Source organism: Scyliorhinus canicula, chromosome 13 (assembly GCF_902713615.1).
Source record: "Scyliorhinus canicula chromosome 13, sScyCan1.1, whole genome shotgun sequence".
In the NCBI taxonomy this organism is placed as follows: Eukaryota; Metazoa; Chordata; class Chondrichthyes; order Carcharhiniformes; family Scyliorhinidae; genus Scyliorhinus; species Scyliorhinus canicula.
Genome location: NC_052158.1, coordinates 13,449,913 through 13,473,045, shown reverse-complemented (window position 1 = coordinate 13,473,045; position 23,133 = coordinate 13,449,913). Strand labels below are relative to the sequence as shown.

General features: G+C 47.3%; 2 long non-coding RNA genes across 2 annotated transcripts; both read right to left on the bottom strand.

Moving 5' to 3' along the window:
* Nucleotides 1-11,048: 11,048 nt before the first annotated feature.
* On the bottom strand, nucleotides 11,049-16,662 carry LOC119976175. The gene is made up of 2 exons (XR_005462876.1): nucleotides 16,631-16,662; nucleotides 11,049-11,828 (listed from the first exon to the last, which is right to left on the bottom strand). It is a non-coding gene; the product is annotated as an uncharacterized LOC119976175 (long non-coding RNA).
* A 986-nt stretch (nucleotides 16,663-17,648) lies between these two features.
* On the bottom strand, nucleotides 17,649-22,091 carry LOC119976622. The gene is made up of 3 exons (XR_005462952.1): nucleotides 22,038-22,091; nucleotides 19,509-19,850; nucleotides 17,649-17,785 (listed from the first exon to the last, which is right to left on the bottom strand). It is a non-coding gene; the product is annotated as an uncharacterized LOC119976622 (long non-coding RNA).
* Nucleotides 22,092-23,133: the final 1,042 nt, after the last annotated feature.

Below are 23,133 nucleotides of genomic sequence, written 5' to 3'. Positions count from 1 at the left end.
TGGCCACAAACAGATCCCGGAACAATTGCATGAATGGCTCCCACGTTCTGTGGAAGCCGTCGTCCGACCCTCGGATGGCGAATTTGATTTTCTCCATTTGGAGAGATCCGAGAGGTCTGCAGCTCTGGGCGGTGCTGCTGACCGCCAGCCAAACAGGATTCTGGCGGGCGATCAGGGAGGCAAAGGCAAGGGCGCCCGCCCTCCTCCCCAGGAATAGATCTGGCTGGTCTGAAACCCCGAAGACCGCCACTATCGGGCATGGCTCCACCCTCACCCCCACCACTTTGGACATAGCCTCGAAGAAGGATGTCCAGTACTCCACAAGTCTGGGGCAAGACCAGAACATATGGGCGTGGTTGGCCGGGCCTCTTTGGCACCGCTCACATCTGTCCTCCACCTCCGGGAAGAACCTACTCATACGGTTTCTCGTTAAGTGGGCTCTATGTACCACTTTTAGTTGCGTCAGACTGAGCCTTGCGCACGTGGAGGTGGAGTTGACCCTATGCAGTGCTTCGCTCCAGAGTCCACACCCTATCTCCATCCCCAGGTCGTCCTCCCATTTCCTTCTTGTTGCGTCCAGTACGGTGTCGTCCCTATCTACCAGTCGGCCATACATGTCACTACAGTTCCCTTTCTCTAGGATACTTGCGTCCAGTAGGTCTTCCAGTAGTGTCTGCCTTGGCGGTTGTGGGTACGTCCTTGTCTCCTTTTGTAGGAAGTTTTTGAGCTGCTGGTACCGTAGCTCGTTCCCCCTAGCTAGCTGAAATTTCTCTGTCAGTTTGTCCAGTGTTGCGATCCTGTCGTCCGTGTATAGGTCCCTGACTGTCAGTGCCCCCCGTCCTGTCTCCACCTTTTGAAGGTGGCGTCAGTCAGTGCTGGTTTGAACCTATGGTTGTTGCAGATGGGAGCCTTGCCCGACATTTTGTTCAGGCCAAATTGCTGCCGCAGTTGGTTCCAGGATTGGAGGGTGGCTGTCACCACTGGGCTGCTGGAGTGTTTTTTGGGTGGGGATGGGAGTGCTGCCGTGGCGAGGGCCCGGAGGGAGGTCCCCATGCAGGAGGCCTCCTCCGCACGCACCCACTCGGCTTCTGGCTCCTGGATCCATCCCCTTACTCGCTCGGCTGTTGCCACCCAGTGGTAGAATTGTAGATTCGGGAGGGCTAGCCCCCCCCTGGATTTTGTTTTCTGTAGGACCTTCTTTGGGATCCTAGCATTTTTACCACCCCATACGAACGCCATGATAAGTTTGTCCAGCGCTATGAAGAAGGCCTTGGGGATGTAGATCGGAATGGATCTAAACAGGAAGAGGAACCTGGGCAATACGTTCATTTTGATCGTCTGGACTCTTCCTGCGAGGGAGAGTGGGAGTGTGTTGCATCTTTGCAGGTCCCTTTTTACTTCCTCCGCCAGGCTGGTGAGGTTCCATTTGTGGATCCCTTTCCAGTCATGGGCTATTTGGATCCCCAGGTAGCGGAATTTATGTCGGGCTTGTTTGAACGGCAGCCCCTTTAGTGCTGCCCCCCTCCCCTTGCTGGTGTACTGGGAAGATGTCGCTTTTGCTCATGTTGAGTTTGTAGCCCGAGAAGTCTCCAAACTCTTTCAGGAGCGCGATGATTCCGTCCATGCTGCTTTGTGGGTCCGAGATGTAGAGGAGCAGATCGTCTGCATAGAGTGAGACTCTGTGCTCTCTGCCTCCCCTTCGGATCCCCCTCCAATTTTTTGCTGCCCTGAGCGCAATTGCTAGCGGTTCGATTGCTAGTGCGAACAGCAGTGGGGATAGTGGGCATCCTTGTCTGGTGCCCCTGTGTAGCTGGAAGTATTGGGAGTTGGTATTGTTGGTCCGTACACTCGCCATGGGGGCGTTGTATAGGAGTTTTACCCACGCGGTGAACCCTGTTCCAAGCCCGAACCGCTCCAGTACCTCTATGAGGTATTTCCATTCGACTCTGTCGAAGGCCTTTTCTGCGTCCAGGGAGACGATCACCTCTTGTGTTCTCTCCCCGGAGGGGGTCATTACCACGTTCAGCAGGCGCCTGATGTTCGAGGTGAGCTGTCTACCTTTGACGAAGCCCGTCTGGTCCTCTGTGACCACCTCAGGTACACAGTCTTCTAGCCTTTTGGCTAGGATTTTGGCCAGTATTTTGGCGTCTGCGTTCAGCAGAGATATAGGTCTGTATGACCCACATTCCGTTGGGTCTTTGTCTTTCTTAGATATCAGCGAGATTGAGGCCTGTGCTAACGTGGGTGGCAGTGTGCCCCTAGCTAGCGAGTCTGTGAACATCTCCCGCAGGTGCGGGGCCAGCGTTGTCGCAAATTTTTTGTTGAAGTCCGCCGGGAATCCGTCCGGTCCCGGCGCCTTCCACGTCTGCATGGAGCTGATACTGTCCATGATCTCTCCCAGTGCTAGTGGTGCTTCCAGGTCCCGTTTCCTGCCCTCTCCCACGACTGGTATGACCAATCCATCAAGGAACCGGTTCATCCCAGCCTTCCGCGTTGGGGGCTCTGAGGTGTACAGCTCTTGGTAGAAGGCCTTGAAGGTTTTGTTAATCCTCTCTGGTTCTCTTTCCAACATGCCTCTGGTACCCCTGATTTGCCCAATTTCTCTGGTGGCTGCCTGCTTTCTCAACTGGTGTGCCAACAGGCGGCTGGCTTTGTCTCCGTGTTCGTACAGGGTCCCGCGCGCCTGGCGGAGTTGGTGCACTGCTTTCCTGGTGGAGAGCAGGTCAAAGTTCCTTTGTAGTTCTTTTCTCTCCGCCAGGAGCTCTACGGTTGGGGCCTCGGAGTATTTACGGTCGACCAGCTTCTGCCCAGCCACCCTTTCCTCCCTATCTCTTTGCGCTTTGAAGGCAATGATTTCCCCTCTTAGTACGGCCTTAAGCGCTTCCCAGAACGTGGAGGGTGATACCTCCCCGTTTTGGTTGTTCTCCGTGTACTCCGCTATGGCCCGCGCTATCCTTTCGCTGAAGGCCTTGTCAGCTAGTAAGGCACCGTCCAACCTCCATGTGGGGCGCTGGGCCCTTCCCGTCTCCAGCCGCACGTCCATGTAGTGTGGGGCGTGGTCTGATATCACAATTGCGGAGTATTCCACCTTGTCTATCCCTGGAAGCACCGTTTTCCCCACCACAAAGAAGTCAATTCTGGTGAACACGTTGTGTACTGGGGAGAAAAAGGAGAATTCTTTCTCCCCCGGGTGGCCAAACCTCCAGGGGTCCACAGCTCCCATCTGCTCCATAAAGTGACCGAGTTCCCTTGCCATGTTTGAGGTTTTCCCCGTTTTGGGGTTTGATCTGTCCGTCTTTGGGTCCTGTACACAGTTGAAGTCCCCCCCAATGATTAGTCGATGCGTCGCTATGTCCGGGATTTCTGCCATGGTCTTTTGGATGAAGCTTGTGTCGTCCCAGTTGGGCACGTACACGTTGACTAGGACTACCGGTGCCCCATCCAGGGCCCCGCTGACAATGACATATCGCCCCCCTGGGTCTGTAACCGTCTTTGTCGCCCTAAACATTGTCCTCTTGCCGATCAGTATCGCAACCCCCCTGGCCCTTGTCCCATAGCAGGAATGGTAGGTTTGTCCCACCCAGCCCTTTCTTACCCGCAGATGGTCCTGCTCCCTCAGATGCGTCTCTTGGAGGAAGACTATGTCGGCCCTCATATTTCTGAGGTGGGTGAGGACTCTGGATCTCTTCACTGGGCCGTTAAGTCCCCTTACGTTCCAGGTGATTATCCTGGTGGGGGGCTTCTGCTCCCTCGTTCCTGTGGGATTAACCATGTTTGTCTGGTGGACGAGCCCCTGCCCTCCTGGGTTTCCCTTTGTTAGGGGACCGTCCAGGATGGCCGCTACCACTGCTCTCCCCATGCGTTCGGGTCTCTGCGCTCCGGGGTTTCCCCTTGTCTTGGGGGCACCCGCCATGGCCGTCCACTGTGTGTCCGCCACGCGGGTAGTCCCCTGCACTCTGGGGGGCCCCTTTGCCCACAGACCGTACTGGGTGGCTGCTTGCAGCGGTTCCTTGTTCCGGGCCCTTGGTTGTGGTACTTTGTAGCCCTGTTCCTTTTCTGGCCTCGTTTGTCCCTTTGACCCTACCTTTCCCCTCCCTGTGTGCCCCCCTGGTCTCTCCCTCTACCCTCCTCCCCTGTATACCCCTCCTTTGCTCCTCTATACCCTATTCCTGTCCCCGTTTGCTCTCCCGACTTTGGTGGGTGATCTCCCCCCTCCCCTGCCTGGCGCTTTCCCCCCTGTTGGGGGTGCGCAGCGGCCCTGCTTTGTTGCGTGCCCCCGGCGCGAGCTTTCCTGCTATTACGGTGGCTCCCCTCTCGGAGGTTGTTGTCTCGCTTCTCCTCTACCTGGCCTCTACGGTTTTCTGCCTGCTCTTTCCGCATCCTACCCATTGGCGTGTCGTTGCTCCTTGCCAGGGGCCCCTCGTCCCTACCTCCCCTGCTGTTCTTCCAGCCCGTGCTCCTCGACGAATCTATTCGCCTCAGCAGGGGCTGTAAAGAAATATTCCTTGTTTTGGTTTGTGACCCAGAGCTTCGCTGGGTACAGCATACCAAAACGCACTTTGTTCCTGTAGAGAGCCGCTTTCGCTCTGTTAAACTCAGCCCGTTTCTTAGATATATCCACTCCAAGGTCTTCATATATTCGGATGGTGTGCCCGTCCCATTTGCTGGCTCTATTTTCCTTGGCCCAACGCAGGATTGTCTCCCTATCCCGGTACCGGTGCAGTTTGGCTATGACTGCTCTCGGTTGATCCCTTCCTTGGACTTCGGGCGCAGCTACCGATGTGCTCTGTCCAGATCCGGTGGAGTGGGGAAAGCTTTCCTGCCCACTAAGTTGCCCAGCATTGCAGCCACGTATTCTGTGGGGTTTCTACCCTCGGTCCCCTCTGCCAGGCCCACTATCCTAACATTTTGCCTTCTCGAGCTGTTTTCTTGGTCGTCTACCCTGCCCTTCAGGCTCCCCTGTGTTGCGCCCAGTCTCGCACTTCCCTTTCTAGGGCCGTGACCCGGTCGCTCATGTCTGTCGCTGCTTTCTCTAGCTCCTTAATGGTTGCCTCATGGGCTTCCAGTTTCCCCCCTTGAGCTTCCAGTTCCTTCCCTTGAGCTTCCAGTTTCTTCCCTTGGGCATCCACTTTCTCCTCCAATCTGGTCAAAGCCTGCTGCACCCCTGACATGGCCCTGGCCACTGCTGCCTGTGCTGCGGCCTCTGCGTCTGCTTTCAACTTTGCCTTGATTGCCTGCAGCTGCTCCCTCACCACCTCAGTAAAGGCTTCCTTCCAATTCACGCCCCCCTCTAACCCCAGGGGAGAGGGCACCTGTCTGTCCGGCTCTTTTTGATGCGGCGGTACATCCGTCCCGCCGCTTCGTGTGCTAATCCGCTCGCGTGAGCTGGCTTGCCTTTTGTCCCGTCTGCTTTTGGTTCCCCCTTTCCCTTGGCTCCCTTCTGGCGTTTTTTTCTCCCCCTTCCCTTTCATCTTTTCTTCTCCCCTTGTTTTTCTGTTCCCCCTTTTTCGATGCCCGATTTTTATTTTAGTTATTTGTTTATTAATTATTTTCTCCCACCTCCTTTTATGCAACTCCCCTCAAGTGGGCTTGCTTTGATGGGAGTGCGTGTAGAAAAAGAGAAAATAATACATACATCCCTCCCCCTTTCTCTTTAACAGTGTTCTTTTTTAAAATAAAAGTCCTTTTTTTTTCCCCTCACTTTTCCCCTACCTCTCTCACGCAGGAGAGAGAGAGAGAGGAATCTGTCCAGTGCTTTGTTCTTGCCACGTGGTGGCTGCTGCCGGTTTCTTTTGGGGGGGGGTGTGTATGTGGAGACTCCGCTCCGGGCCTGTTGGGGGGGTGGGGGGAGACGCCGCTCCGGGCCTGTTTGGGGGGGGGGGTGTGTATGTGGAGACTCTGCTCCGGCCCTTGGGGGGGGGGGAGGGTAGACGCCGCTCCAGCCCTTTTGGGGGGGGGTGTGGACGCCGCTCCGCTCCGGCCCTTGGGGGGGGGGTATGAACGCCGCCCCGCTCCTGCCCTTGGGGGGGGGGTATGGACGCCGCTCCGCTCCGGGGGGGGGGGGGGTATGGACGCCGCTCCGCTCCGGCCCTTGGGGGGGGGTATGTACGCCGCTCCGCTCCGGCCCTTGGGGGGGGGTATGGACGCCGCTCCGCTCCGGCCCTTGGGGGGGGGGGGTTAGGCGCCGCTCCGGCCCTTGGGGGGGTGTAGACTCCGCTCCGGCCCTTGGGGGGGGGGGTATGGACGCCGCTCTGGCCCTTGGGGGGGGGGGTATGGACGCCGCTCCGCTCCGCCCTTTTGGGGGGGGTATGGACGCCGCTCCGGCCCTTGGGGGGGGGTATGGACGCCGCTCCGCTCCGGCCCTTGGGGGGTGTATGCACGTCGCTCCGCTCCAGCCCTTGGGGGGGGGGGTGTAGACTCCGCTCCGGCCCTGGGGGGGGGGGGGGGGTATGGACGCCGCTCCGTTCCGCTCCTGGGGGGGGGGGGGGATGTAGATGCCACTCCGCTCTGCCGCCGCTTGGGCCTCTCCTGCTGCTGCTGCCGCCGCCGCCGCCGCTTGGGCCTCTCCTGCTGCTGCCGCCGCCGCCGCCGCTGCTTGGGCCTCTCCTGCTGCTGCTGCCGCCGCTTGGGCCTCTCCTGCTGCTGCTGCCGCCGCCGCTTGGGCCTCTCCTGCTGCCGCCGCTGCCGAGGATCCTTCGATGGCCGGTTTGTTTGGGGGGGGGGGGTGCGCGTCCTTTCCCTTCCCTTCCCTGTTCTCCACCGCTACGGGAGCCCCTCACCTTGCGACCGCTCTGCTTGCTGACTGGAAACCAGAAGCCCCATTTGCGCTCTTAATCACTGGTGGGAAGTGTCTGCTAGTTCTTTGTGATTGGTGCGCTAGAGCACCTCAATCCTGGTGTACCTCACTCACCTGCAACCTCTCTCATTAGGATAGTAATCTGTCTTTTGATTCCTCTCACTGAAGTGCACAACCTCATAATTCCAAACATTAAACTCCATTTGCCAGGTCTTCGCCCAGTCACCAAAACTATCTACATTCCATTACAGAATCACGAGATCTTCTTCACAACATGCCCTTCCACTTATTTTCATATCATCAGCAAATTTTGAAACCTTACATTCTGTTCGTGCCTCCAAGTCATTAATGTAAATAGTGAACATTTGCGGACAACAAACTGATCCCTAATGCAGTTCTTCCCACTCTGAAAAGGCCCCATTTATTCCAGCTCCCTCTTTTCACAGTGACAGCCAGTTTTCAATCCATGCTAACACACGTCCTCCAATTCCATGGGCTTTTACTTGATGTACTTGCCTCTTTTGCGACACCTTGTCAAATGCCTTTGGAAACCTAAATACACTACATCTACAGGTTCCTATCTACTCTCCCTGTTATTTCCTTGAAGAATTCGAGCAAAATTGTCAAACATTATTTATATTTCAGAAAACCATGTAAGCAATGTTTGACTGTATTCAGCTTTCCAAAATGATCAACTATTTCATCCTTGATTATTGTCTCCAGCATCTTGCCAATAATAGATTTTAAACTAACTGACCTATAGTATATAGTAAATATACCGATAGTAAACTAGGACTTTACGGTGGAGCTGGCAAGGAAGCGGGCTGCTTTAACCAGGTGAAGAGGGCACTGTACATTAGCAAGGTGCAGTGCGGCATAGTATATCCAGCGAAGCTAAGGGTGACTTACAAGCACAAGGACTTTTATTTTGGAACGGCGGAGTTAGCGGAGGAGTTTGCAAAGACAGAGGGACTGTGACAGAACTGCGAAATTGAGAAATGACCATGTGCTGATGTAACCTCATGACTGTATTTTCTTTTTTGTTTGTTTGCTTGTTTGTTTCACTGCGTGCGGGTGTATGGGCTAAAGGAGCCGGTGTTGTATATATTTGGACAAGGGAAGTGATGAGACTTTCGCTCGAAGTGAGGGGTCTTTGGGGTGTAGGTGGATATGCGGTGTTTGTGCGCTAAAAGGGGTATCTTTGGGCTTTCCTAGGGTCGGGCAAGGTGGAAAGGGAATCAGGCGGGGCCTCCACGCTGGCCAGTCTAAGCCGGCCAGTGAACGGGAGTGAGGTGTGGGGGGGCGGGGCTGCAGCCATCGGAGCCTGGCAGAACAGGGTCCGAGTCGTCTAGCCGGGGTGGAAAGTTGGAGGGGAAGGAGTTTTACAAGAGGTAGGGAACGGGAAGAGTTGTGGGGGGGGGGGGGGGGGGGGGGGGGGGGGGGGGTTACACCTCTTGGGTACCATGTACGACACTCTTTCAGAGGTTGGACGGCGTTGAGTGCGTGTGTGTGTGGGGGTGGGGGGGGGGGGGGGGGAGTGGACTCTATGGTGACTATGAGCGGTCCCGGTCTCCTTTTTCTTTTTCTCCTTTGCTTTTTGTTTCCACCGTGGGAGGGTTTGTTTTATTGGATGCATATATTGACAGATGGGCCGTTGTTTGGGGTGGTGGGAGGATGGGATCGTTGTTCTTGTTAAGGGGATTGATTTTGTATTTGTTACCGTTAACTGTTGGGGTATAAAGTTTGGTGGAAAATGTGAAAATGGAGAATAAAAACATTAATTTAAAAAAAACTCCCTTAACTATTAAAAATTTGTCTATCTCAGCCTTGAAGGTACCAATGACACAGCCTCTACAACTCTCTGTGGTAAAGAGATCCAGGTCCATTGCCCTCACAGAGAAGAAATTCATCCTCATCACTGTCTGAAATGGGCGATTCTGTACTCTTGAGGTTATGCCCTCTGGTCATAGATTCTCCTACAAGATGAAACATCCTCTCAGAATATATCCTGTCAAGCCTCCTGAGAATCATATATGTCTCAATAATTTCGCCTCCTATTTTTCGAAACACAGATGTGTGCATTACCAATCTACTCAACCTCTCATCAGATACAAATGTCTCCATACCTGGAATCAACCTGCTGAATATTCTCTGGGCCGCCTGCATATCTCCCAAACTTGCCTGATCTGTCCTATATGTGATTCCAGATGCACCACAACGTGTTTATCTTTAACTCTGAAGTGGTTCAGCAAAGAAGCAACAGATGTTGCACTTTCAGCGATGGTTACATCTCATCAAATATGTTGTGTTTTGAAAAGTCTGACCTTCAATTTCTACATACTATTTCCATTCCCAATTTATCAACAATGTGACGATACATGGGGCGAGCACGCGGTCGATTCCTACCCCATTCGTCCTGGAGACAGAGCACAAGTGAATTAAATAATTAATTCTTCTTTTTAAAAAAAAGCATTTGACCATTGGCTGCGCAATAATTAGAGCCACGAGGTTTGCAAACGTAAATACAGTTGCTGTTCATTTACAACAAGAACTATAATGAAATGCGCAGCAAATAAAGTTGGTAAACTATTAACTAAAACGAAATTGCTACTTTAATGGCCCCGCCTTCCACACACACACACACACAAGAAAGCCAAACACAGAGAGGTGGATAAAGGCTAAATGTACGTGAATGGAAGACAGAATCTTTGTTTCAAAGGATTGTTTGAAGCATTCATTATTTGCAGTAAGCTTGAGGATTAACATTGTTCTTTTGAGCCTATGCTGGTCTTCTCGGTAGTTTAAAAATACCAAACGTACAACTTTCCTGGGGGCAGAGGCAGAGTTTTTCTCATCAAACTTTTATCTCAATTCGTTGATGGTCTTCAGGCCTGTGTAGTTCCATGAATACAGCGTCCTCAAACTACTGTGAGAGAGACACCCCTCAAAGTAGGCTTTCTGCAGAGTGTCAGTTGGATATTTCTGGAGGGAATTCTATAGGTCTGTTCGCTGTGCTGCCGGAATCAAAACTGAATCCTTCTTAGTTCTCTGTACTATCACCCTGGGGGAAGAACAAATCACCACCCATTACCGGGCAAAGTACAGCCTTTTGAGCCAATTTATTGCTGCCAGCCAATCAATCAAACCGAGTCCCAATTAATCTCTCTCACAGGTGCCTGGCAGTTTGCAACCACCAGGTTTAACCAGCACTAGCTTCTTGATTTGTCATCGTGAATTAAACATGCAGGCTGCTTGCCTTAAAGGCACATGTCCATTAATCAACCATGTTTCGAAATGTAACGGCATAAATTAAGAAAGGAGAAATAAGGGAATAAAGAGGGAACAATCAGAAAGGGCCTCCCCACAAAACGCCACTCCCCCCCAAAACAGAATTAAACTTGAGGCATGCAAGACATAAATAACAAAAATATACACGTTCCCTTCCCAATCTAAATTGATAACTAGTTAGCATGTAAACATGCGACAAGCTATCTGAAATCACATTATCCTTTCCTGGGATATGAACAATTTTAACATTGAACTGTTGTAATAATAGACTCTAGTGGAATTACCTTGCGTTCCTGGTTATAACCTTCTCTATAATTGCAGATAGGTTATTGCCGGTGTGAACTGTTATTCTGTCTCCTCCGAGCCTTAAATTCTCACGAAAAATGAGCCAACTTCTCGAGTCTTTTCTCATAGCTACAACAAAATAGCTGCTTTTCCAACAATTATTGAAACGTGAAGGGATAAAGTTTTATAGCTGCAAAGTTTATCTGATATGCTGGAGAGGCTTGTTTTCCGCAGAAAGTAAATCGGTGGGTGGGGAATATCGCCACCTGTCAGCCAACCGGCTCGTTCACACCCGTAATACGAGAACGGGAGGGGTGGCAGCGGGCTGTACGCTAGAATCCCTATCATGCCTGGTATATTAAAATAAGCATCTAAAGGTCAATTAGATTTGTTGTCTAGCCACATCTGCTAGGATCTACAGAGTCCTCAAGCGATTCAGCTTCGGATTATATTTGAGTTGTAAACCAGTCAGACGGATGCTGTTTTTGGAAGATTTTCGCTAGTGGTGGTAGACATGGGATGGGTAGGGGACGGATGGAAACGAGGGCAGTAAAATATGTTTGCATTCAAACACGTCTTGACTCCAAAAAAATTGCAGTTCTACTTGCACCTAAGTAACCATGAATATCGTTCGCCTCACGACTCCATTTGCAAGACTTATATTCTTTGCAAGACTTTATGCTTTGCAAGTTTTTTTATTCTCTACAGCAGTTGGTCAAGTGATAACATTCCCCACCATTATTGTCGACCGACGCAAATTTGCGAATATTTCTGAGATGAAAATATGCATTGAAAGAATTAAGCTACACCAACATCACACCCTAAACAAAGCACAGACATATTCAATCGCCGTCTAGCCCCCAACAGCAATATGCCTGAAGGATATCTATTCTTCAATACTTTCAGGAAACAAATGATAATTAGATGATTGTTTCACAGGAAAAAATGATTAGAGTGGCAGGTACAAAATTGGGAAGACGATACAAATGAAACAAATGATCACAATTCGTAGCATAGTCGCAAAGCTTAAATCAAAATAAAGGGTCAAGTAATAAAAGGAGCCGCGCAGTTATGAACATTTGAGTACACAAAATAATTACAACGTGTTGCTAACTGCGGTACTCCTCAATGTACAGGATCAAAATGAAAGGGTTACAGAACTCTGCATTTTCTATTCAAGTCATCCTTACACATTGCTGATCTATGCCTGAGACATCATTGGTGTACCGGAGTGCAAATCATCCCGTGAACTATCGGTTCTTCCATCTTATTTGGAATTCTCATCGCTGCCCCTTCCTTCAATTCTTTTTTGAACTGTCGCGTAAACAATGGTATTTTCGTCCTGTTGATCCGCCTCTAAGGCGGGACCCACGACTTGCTCATTGACGTCATTCCCTCGAGAATGTTTTGGGGGGTTGACAATGCGCAGCTCAGCATAAACAGTGTTCGATGTATCTCCCTCAAATTAAACAAATTTGAAAATTAACAAAGGACATTAAATTGTTGACGCTGCAGGTGTTCAGTATAAGGGTGCGATTGCTAGGTTCATGTCTTAAAATAACGCAGCGGCATGTTGTTTTTGCATCCACTGTTATGTACTGCAGTACAATATGGAATTCAGAAACAAGTCAAAACTTCAGCCACTGCCGAAATATAGAAGGGAACGTGGTTCAAATTTTACTATTTACAGCTAACATGGTTAATTTATTTTGTTCGGAAGTATATATGAGTTGTGCAGATAGATGTAAAGGGGTATGATGTAGTTGGGATTACGGAGACATAACTCCAAGGTGACCAAGGAAGCGAATTAAACATTGAGGGCCATTCTGTTTTTAGCAAGGACTCACGGAAAGGAAAAGGTGCTGGTTGCATTGTTGATTAAATAAGATATTGATAACATATTGTGGAAAGGTATTCGTACCGATGACGTGGAATTTGTCTGGATCGAGTTAAGAAACATTAAGGGGCAAAAAACATTCATTGCGGTGGTATACAGAGCTCCAAATTGCGTGGTAATGTTGGGAATAGCATCAGGCAGGAAATCAGAGGTGCATGTGATAAAGGAACATCTCTACTTATGTGTTATTTTAATCTGCATATAGATTGGGCGACTCAAATTAGTCACAGAACAATACAGGAGAAAGTTCAGGCGAGTATACGGGATGGTTTTCTGGACCAGGACGTTACAAAACTAAAAAGGGAACAGGCCACCATAGACTGGGTATTATGCAATGATAAATGATTAATTGTGAGAGAACACCTTGGGAATGAGTCACCATAACATGGTCGAATTGTTTATCAACGTGAATAGGTAGAGGCAACCGATGCACCCGGAGAAAACCCACGCAGACATGCGGAGAACGTGCAGAATCCGCACAGACAGTTACCCAGCTGGGAATCGAACTTGGAACCCTGAAGTTCCAAAGCAACAATGCTAACCACTGTGCGACGGTGTCTTTTCTGTTGCAACTTGTTAATGGTTTAACGGGTGGAATAAAATAATATTACATTAGCCGCCTGTCGTTAAAGAAGATGAATATCTGACCAGGTTCATAATAAGCTGTGGGAGTGATACTACGCACGTGCGCTGGTGGGTACTACACACTACCCACTACGTGTACTACCCACATGGATCAACAGAAGGAATCTTTCACGAAGTGATGAATTCAGAGGCTATGATGGAATTAGTGGTCGCAAACGGATCCCACTGGTAGGAGCATAGGAAACGATGCCCACTGCAAGGAGACCACTAGGACACGCATGGAGACTAGTAGGAGTGTGATTTAGAGCCAAACTGATGCAGAGAGGCACTTTCATCAGCATTAGAGTCAGGGAAATAGGTACACAGTTCACTGCATGCGGGCATTAGCGATATGGGTATCCAGGATCTCTTCACTGTCGTATTAGCGAGTAAGAGCCTTGCCATTCGTAATGAATGAGCTATTATGGGGCAGGATATAAACGGTGAGGCAGTGGTGGTGACATCGTGGCGCTCCCTTGCACTTCCCACAAGATTACAGTTGTATCGAAAAATAGTGTTGTATTGCTCTTGAACGGGGTATCATTGGATACCCCGGGGTGTCACTGCCGGGTCAAGAACTGATGCAGCTGGGAGCCCATCTTGACATTACGTCATAACTGAGAGAAGGGTGAAATGTGAAACAAAGCTGATGAAGATTTTCCAATTCAGGCGAGAGCAGGAGAGAAAGTTCAGCCCAGCGGCGGAGGATGGTGCTGGATGCAATTAGTTGGTCCTCCGGTCAAGTATGCCCTCAGGCCATCCTAGGGGATGGAGATATATAGAGACTGAACGTCCATGGTGAGAGTCCTTCATTGATCCCAGTCTTTCTTAAATGAGTGTATATGTAATCTCTAGGAAATATTTCAAGTAATTTGCATGGTTAGGGTTTGTTTTCTCGAAATCATTTGTCTACCCAATTATTTCCCTTTGAACAACGGAGCATGTTAACAGTGCTCCGGTTCTGCAGCATCGCTCCCGTACCTATTGAATGTTGGAAAATTATTGTTCCAGCCTATATGTGTTCCCAGTGTATATTATAACCCAAGTGCACGTTTCATCTGGGTCTGGTGATATACCCACTAAAAAGGACAGAAAACACGTAATTTACTCTCCCTCACTACGTTTATTCCATCAAATGTTTCAGGTTTATCTCCTTTCCTACATTGTCTACTTTATCTTTCTGATAAAACCAGGTGGAAATGGTGTATCAAGTTCCATGTCTGTGTAGTTCCAGGTACATGTGAATATTTCGGCCGTTAATAGGCTTTGTTCTTCCCTTCATTCTGCTTGTTTTCTTTTTGATTTGATTTTTGGATATTCCTTGACTATGCCTTCCAGTGTCTTTATGCCCCCTCCTTACTCAAATAATCGGATTAACAGTAATTATAGAGTGACAGAGTCAATACAGTAAGCATGAAGCAAAAGGCTCATGGCGTCCATGGCGGATCTCTGCAACTCAATCCAGTCCATTCCCCTTAAGTTGCAATCCAATTTCCTTTTGAAATCCTTTATCTGTGATGCTTCTACAATATTCCACTTCTCTTGCATGCATTAGTTCCAGGTCACAGCCACACCCTGCATCAGTAAGTCCTGCCTCATACTACCTTGTTTTTCTCTTGCCCCAAACCTGAAACCTATCCCTGCAAATTACAGTATCATCCACTGACAGGCAAAGACTCTCTTTGTTGCTCTTATCTAAACCTGGAAAATCTGCGCCATCACGATTGCTCCTAGGAGAGCACCCCCATATTCTACAACATAAGTTTGTAGTTAAAATCTTTCATCTCCGGAACCATTCTGGTAAATCTCCTCTGAGTATTTCCAATGATCTCGCCTGTCTTCCTGAAGTACGGTGATCATAATTTGGCGCAATACTCTAGCTGTAGCATAAGCAAAGCTTTATACAGCTTGATTTTCCTGGTTTCGTACTCAATGCAGCTATGCAGAAACCCCAAATCCCATTGTCGTATTACCTTACTCTTTGAACTTCAAATGTTTATATACGCAAACCTGCAAGTCACTGTGGCTTCTCTACTTCGTATTACCGTATTTAATGTGTGTGCATTCGTTTTTAATTTCACTCCTGCACTTTCAACACTCCTGTAGGCCTTCTACAGCACTGGGCTATTGACATCTGACATTGTCTTTATTTGTTGTTTCTTTGTCCCACTCTGTATGCTGTACGGCACACCAGTTTAAGATCACCGCCTCCCTTTAATATTGCATGTCTCTATTTCCATGCTCAATTTTGCTTATGCTGTATCAAGTACCTTTTTATCATGTTGTACTACAGTCAAACACCTTAGAGCTCTGCTCTTCATTGAAACGTACGAAAATAGGAGCAGGGTTAGGCCATTAAGCCCTTGAGCCTGATGGGTCATTCAATTAGATACAGACTGATATACTTCAGTGCCATTTCCCTGCACTATCCCAACATCCCATAATATCTTTAATGTGCAGAATCTAACGACCTATTAGACCATAAGACCAGAAGACATAGGAGCGGAAGTAAGGCCATTCGGCCCATCGAGTCCACTCCACCATTCAATCATGGTTGATTTCAACTCCATTTACCCGCTCTATCCCCATAGCCCTTAATTCCTCGAGAAATCAAGAATTTATCAATTTCTGTCTTAAAGACACTCAACGTCCCGGCCTCCACCGCCCTCTGTGGCAATGAATTCCACAGACCTACCACTCTCTGGCTGAAGAAATTTCTCCTCATCTCTGTTCTAAAGTGACTCCCTTTTATTCTAAGGCTGTGCCCCCGCGTCCTAGTCTCCCCTGCTAATGGAAACAACTTCCCTACGTCCATCCTATCCAAGCCATTCATTATCTTGTAAGTTTCAATTAGATCTCCCCTCAACCTCCTAAACTCCAATGAATACAATCCCACGATCCTCAGACGTTCATCGTATGTTAGGCCTACCATTCCTGGGATCATCCGTGTGAATCTCCGCTGGACCCGCTCCAGTGCCAGTATGACCTTCCTGAGGTGTGGGGCCCAAAATTGCTCACAGTATTCTAAATGGGGCCTAACTATTGCTTTATAAAGCCTCAGAAGTACATCCCTGCTTTTATATTCCAAGCCTCTTGAAATAAATGACAACATTACATTTGCTTTCTTAATTACGGACTCAACCTGTAACCTATTCTTTGACATACGGAATGACCGAGTCTCCACAGCCTTCTGGAGCAGAGAGCTCACAGATTTAGCACCCTCTGCGTGAATAGATTCCTTATCATTCGAGTGCTAAATGGCTATCTCTGATTGTATTACCCTTGTTTACCATTTAGCATTAGCCCTCAACTCCATTTTGTAACCAAACGGCATCGACATCACTGAAATTAATTCCATCTCCCGTCCTAGCGTCCTCTTGAAGTCTAAGAAGAATGTTCTTTGTGCCCATGGCACCCATTGTTCGTTAATTGGAAAATATCGCTAAAGTATTTTTTTAAAAAACCAAGCAGCGATCGGAAGAACATTTCATTATCGAGTGAATGCATTTGTTAATTTTGTCGAATAAAATATTCACATGGAAGAAAATGCCTCATCTTTTAGGAGTACTTTTATCTTAAAGCTAAGTAGATTTATAATTCAGATGATTGGGCGGCGCAGCTGGTAATCTGCGGTTTACCGAATATATTTTATGTGCTGGTATTTCACCCCTGACTTTCATCAAGAGCCACAGTTAAAACAATAAATACTACGAAATTCAAACGTGGTGTATCATTCTTACCTGTACTTCATTTCAGCTCTTGATATTTACCTGCCAAATGTTTGAGATAAAGCTGTGCATATTATAGAGTGAAGATAGTAAATGGAATGAAGAAATCAGTTTCTCAGTTGATTGAATTATCGTCGAATAAGATACAAAGCCAAAATTAAGATATTGCTCTGATCTGAAACGATAACGTTTGTACCATCAAGTAAGCTGCAAGAAGCCTTGCCATTTTACTGGTCCAGTAATCCACATTACTATCGGGACATGAGGCCACATGCCGAACTAGCGGCAGCTGGCAGAATATAAATTCAATTACTAAATAAACCAGGAAATGGAACTCTGTCCCATTAATGACATTGTCTCATGGTAGCCACGAACCCTTGTTTTTTGCCCGAAACACGTCCGGTCTTAATGCCATGCTGGTCTCAATGGACAGATCCACAATAATGTCCTTGACTATGAACTGCCACCGAAAATGGCCAGCTACCCTGTTCAGTTGGACTAACACCGCTGCGGAAAAGGTGATGTACGGCATTGGTTAGTTCCCACCTCCCCAAACGCAGTCACGGATGGGCAGCAAATGCTGGCCTACCTCGCATAGCCGCGTCCAATAAGCTGTATATAAAACAGGAAGGAACACATCCCGATGCTGGATATGGACCAATATGTTACACCTACTTCTCGCTCTGAAGGTATTATAGCGCTTCACTGTGCTATGACAATCTACAAACCCTCGGCTTTATGTTGCTTAACGTGAGCACGCAGTGCCTCCATAAGCTTATGTCCACCATCCAGCACATTGTAAATTAATTAGTTTGCTGCTGATTTGGATGTTGCTTGCAAGGCGAGACCATCGGTACACTGTGACAGTCAAACAAAATCCAATCCAATCCAACTCATTCGGCCGGGAATTAGACAAACATTCTGTCTTTGTATACGAGGCAGGCAATGTCAAGCTCATGCGTTTCCATCCCAGGATGCTTTTACCCTAAGCACCTCCGTTCACTTTTCGCCACATAATACATGTAACAGTTACCTTGACGTTTATTGCGGTGCAAAGCGATAAGGAATTGTGACTTGGAGAAGCAGTAATATAATGACCACCAACACTGGATACAAAATGCTCAAGTGCGCTTTGCAATATACACTCCGTCTTGTTGTCTTTCATACCTTGGGGAATAAAAAACGATGAGTATAATGGCATTCCTAGTCGTTTGCTTTAACTTGAACTGAACACCAAATCCGCGGTTCATTGTAAAGTATTGGAAAATAAAATATTTTTAAGCATTTAGTTTCCTTTCAGTTACATTATGTTTGTCGTACATTACTCTTTTGGTGTTCTGCCAAGGTTACACTAAGCGCGTGCAAATAAATTTAACTGGGATGTGCGTGCAACCAATCTGATGTGGGGTTCTATCCACAATCGTGAGGGAAATTTAGGATCTGCCCTTTTATATAATCACGAAATAAGCCCTTAATTAATTGATCCTGAAATAATCGAGATGCACTGGCAATACGATGTGAATAGAACAACGCCCAGGCGTTGATAATTCCGATATCTAGGGATGAATAGATGCGTGTGGGCACGAATATTACCGGCGGTTTTACTAGCTCTGTTGGGCGAACTTTAACGTTATTCGGCAGGGCTGGGGTGGACACAGACTGTCAGCTAGAATAGTAGCACAGAATAATACAGCTAAACATCAAGTCAGAGAAATACAGCAGTACTTGCTTCAAGGGAATAAGGCTGGGGTTCTACGTTAATGCCAGGGGTATTACTGGTAAACAAATTAGTTCGTCCGAGGATTGACACGTGACAAGAAGTCATCCAGGCTCTAAGTGTTAGCTCACGTTTCTCCACAGATGCTGACGCACCTGCTACTATTGTCCAGTATTTTCTATTTTTGTGGTGAGTGATTGAATCGTGGAATTGTGACATCGTACCCATTGAGGAGATGTGGTTGAGGAAGGTGCAGGATTGGTTGCTCAACATCCGTATATAGATTCGTCAGGCGAGTGAGAAGAGGTGGTAAGAGAGGAGGAAGTATTGCATTGTTAGATAGAGTCAGTTATTGCAGTAAGGAGAGATTCAATCTTGGCGATCAAATTAGGCACCAAGATTGCGAAATGCCTTGCTCAGTTTACACAATTACCAGCAACTGGGATAATGGTCAACAAATATATTTGTGACGAGGATCGAAGTCGTACCCAATATCGTGCTGCAGCGATGCAGCGCCCCCCTGGAAACAACGTCGCTTCACGCCGACCCACCCCACGGCTTTAAAGCACTGTGGTGCTCATCAACGAGGCATTGCTGGGGAGGGGCGAATATTCTTGCTTCTGCCCAATATTGAAGTTAATAGACTTCATGGCAAGCCTAATTGACACTTAATTATTTATTTACCACGGCGGGGGCACGCAAAATTCCGATGCGTCCTCGTCACAACATAGTGTAGTGTTTTCGGATGATCTTAAGTGAACTGTCGGTGCAAAGTCTAGAATTCGGAGAGATTTCAGTAAACTAAAGAGTAGGTGAGCTATATTGTTAACATCGGGAGGGACACTATATGCAAGTGTTATAAAATGACAATCTGTCCAGATAAATTCTCAGAGAGGTTAAAATACAATTAATCGATTTAGACATTTATTCCCCAGACTAATATAGATTCAACATTGAAATTTGAGCTTTTATATAGTTCATGATAAACAGATTATTTTGATTTACAATAGACTAAAAGAGCCTAAATCTTCACGGATCCAATATTTCATAAATATAGTTCATATCCTCTTGTTTGAGAATTACAGAGTGGATGTTGGAGGAGTAATTAGTTTGGCCTGTTGTTGAAAACATAAATGGAAAGAAACACAGATAGTAACATAATAGGTGACGTACGTTTGAACTGTTACCCGTGTGCCCATTCCTGTTCCTCGAACAGTTACGGCAATCCACTTCACAATAATATATCCCAGAATCATTCTGAGTTGCGTCGATGACTGTTAAGTTGTTTGGATTTGGAAAATCTATCGTAGTTCTCCAATATTCGACCAATAAATTCTTCGGACTTGTTCGTAACTGCACGGTTTTCACGACCTAATATGTGTTTGTGCCAGGTGATTTCAGAATTGTTTGGTATGGTAGACACAGTAAAGTTGCAGACGATTTGAAACTCCTCTCCTTCTGTTATTTCGATATTTCTTGGCGTTTGAATTACTTTGAGGTCAGCAATGGCAACAGCTGTAAAACAGACACCAATTATCCTCGTCGACCAATTACTCCGTACTTCAAACTACTTGTTCTGACACCTTGCAAGCAATGCAATGTGTGGCTATTGACGAATTCAAACAGCGAGTCCCACTTACATCCCCTGACCTTCAAAGGTAATATAAACCATCCAGTTTCTGCCATTGAACCATTTCCGGTGTGGACATTTTTTTCTCTGAACCCTGCACAGCAATATTTTGGGATCAGCATCCCATCCAATTTCACGTATACGTCGCACATTAGACATTGCCATCTCCTTGATGCCCACTGAGGCGGCAACAGACCGTGGTAAAGGTCAATGACTGAAGTTTTCACAAGACCTTTCTGATTTCTTTACCCCATTCAATGAGAAGTGGCCAGAGGACCATGAAGGAGAGCACCAGCCGATCCTAAAGATCTTGGTACCAACCTGTGGTCGATACAACACAGGGAAGCTAAATAATAAAAGCAACATGTTAACAATCATAATAATCCATCCAAAACCAACGGAAATATCTGCAGTCCTACACATCAATTCGGGAATGGTTGAGGGGCGAAGGGCCTGTTCTGTGCTGTACTGTTCTAAAAGTGTCCACCATTGTCATCAACGGATAATCCAGCACCTGCGTTTAAAGAGCGTTTGTAGAACATAGAACATAGAACACCCCCCCCCCCCCCTTAACCTTACTTTTATTAGGACACTACGGGCAATTTAGCATGGCCAATCCACCTAACCCGCACATCTTTGGACTGTGGGAGGAAACCGGAGCACCCGGAGGAAACCCACGCACTTAGGGGGAGGACGTGCAGACTCCACACAGACAGTGACCCAGCCGGGAATCGAACCTGGGACCCTGGAGCTGTGAAGCATTTATGCTAACCACCATGCTACCCTGCTGCCCCAAATATGTCTGACCATATTCAGCCAGCTGTGCAGAATGGATGATCCATCAACGAATTGCTAATGTCCAAGCAATCGCACATGTTACTTCAGCTAACTCGATTCAATCTACCTGTTATCGAGAAATTTCTGAAAACATTGAATAGGGACAGGGGTGTGAGGTCTGATAACATTCAGGCGGCTGATTACGTCGGCACCATAACTGATCATTCCACAAGAACAGGAATTAGGAACAGAAGGAAATACCTCTGCCGTAAGACTATATCATGTCTGATATAACTGTGGGCTCAACTGCACATTTCCTTTTCTCCTTCGTATCTCAGGAAGGCAGCTAATCAAATCCTTCTCCAATGCTATTGGGGTTGAGCAATAAATTCTGGCGTGGCCAGACGATCACATCCCATGAATTCATAAAACAAGTGCTGTGTTTACAGGGGAGTGTCAAAGGCTTCGGATTCTGCAGTGCGTAACAAACCCCCCATTTCCCAAAACATTTGAAATAAACAAGTCAGAAGAGGGATGGAACAATCCCTACTTATCTAAATGAATGCGGCTGAAGAACACTGTCGAAGATTGGAACCATTGGGGACGAAGCACCCTGCTATATCGGCACCCTTATCCATCACCTTAAACATTCAGTCCCTTTACCATTGGCACATCGCTACAGCAGTGAGTAGTATCTATTGAAACAACTCTCCGAGCGTCCTTCAACTGCACCTTTTGAACCTGCGACCTCTCACACCTCCAGAGAAAAGGGCACCAGATGCAGAGTAACTGCAGCACATATATATCTAACCTCCTGGATGCACAGCATCCGGACTTGGAACTATATGTCGACCCCTCCATATCACTGCATGGGAATCTTGGAACTCCACTGAACAGTACAAAGATATACCTTAATGAGAAGGACTGCAGCAATTCGGGATGGCGGCACACTGCCACTTTCTCAAGAAGAATGCAATAAATGCGGGCCTTACCTGTGAGGCCCGTGTTTATAATCATACAGAAGGCCAGGGATCTGCAGTCATCCGATTCCCTGCGACATCACCTGGATATGATCTACCCAGATGAGGTGTAGAGCTAAGCCCTCTGTTCTAAACACCCTTGGCCCAGGTGGACGAGCGCGAGGGTGGGACAGTCTTCGGGGAGTGCCGGAGTGTATCGTAAACTGAATAAACTTGCTCCAGACATCGCTGCTGAATGCTTACTTGCCTGAGACATTACAACCAGCATCTCATCAACGAATGTAAAGAGGTTGTTCCACAAATTCCACGACTTACCAGATATCAGCAATACACGGATGATATCTCTGAGTACATGATTCTATTCTTTCCTGTGAATGCAATAATGAACGACAAGATTTTCAACTACAAATTTAATTGCATTTAGTTCTGCCGCTTTAACCGAAAGTTCTTCACACCGGAACTTTACTTTCTGAAAAGGCAATCTATAATTGAGGTTGTCATTTGTTTTGCATAAGTGCAGGAGAAATTCCGTGGCTTTCGCCCACTCGATGGCCATAGGTCAGTGAAAAGCTGCAGACACCCCGGGCATAAAAGTTGAACCACTCTAGGATGAATAACCCATGATGAACTTGTAGGGGTCACTGACCATGTTGTACTATTAATTTCGACATACTTCGGCGATACTCAGCCTTTTTGTGGATATCTGTCACAGTTACGGTGATCGGAAAACCATATACTTAACATTATTCCTATATATTTTTGATAACCCACTTTCGGGATGTTGACCCGCAAGTTCAATGTAATGAGGTTGGACAGTTTGAGCCTATACTTACTGGAATTTAGATGGGTAAAAGGTCACCTAATTGATACATGCAGAATCCTGGGGGTGTTTCTTTCGCTTTTATAACCGGGAGGATGTTTTCACTTTTGGGAGAAATTAGAGCCATGGGAACACAGTTTCAGAATACGGGGTCTTGAAGATGGTAATTAGGAGAATCTTTCCCCCGGAGTGTCGTTGGGATGTGAAATTTTCTTCCCGAAAATCAATGGAGGCTGAGTCTTGGATTGGATTTATCAAGACGGATTGGACCGGTTTCAGATGAATAAGAGAATCAAGATTTATTGGAGACTAGGCGGCGAGAATTGAGCCCACAAGATTCTAGCCATGATCTTATTGAATGGCCAAAGATGTTAGAAGGACTGCATAGTCTATTCCGACTCCTACGTTTCTGTGTGCCTATGCATTGTACAGACATTACATATATACGTGATGACTGCCATGGCTCTAAAAATAGGCTTGCACTTCAAAGCACCTTTTATATCACACAAGTTCCGATTGAGCTTATACGTACGTTCTGAAGTACAGTGATTGTTTCAGTGTAGAGAACTCAGTGACAATGGACAGATTCGG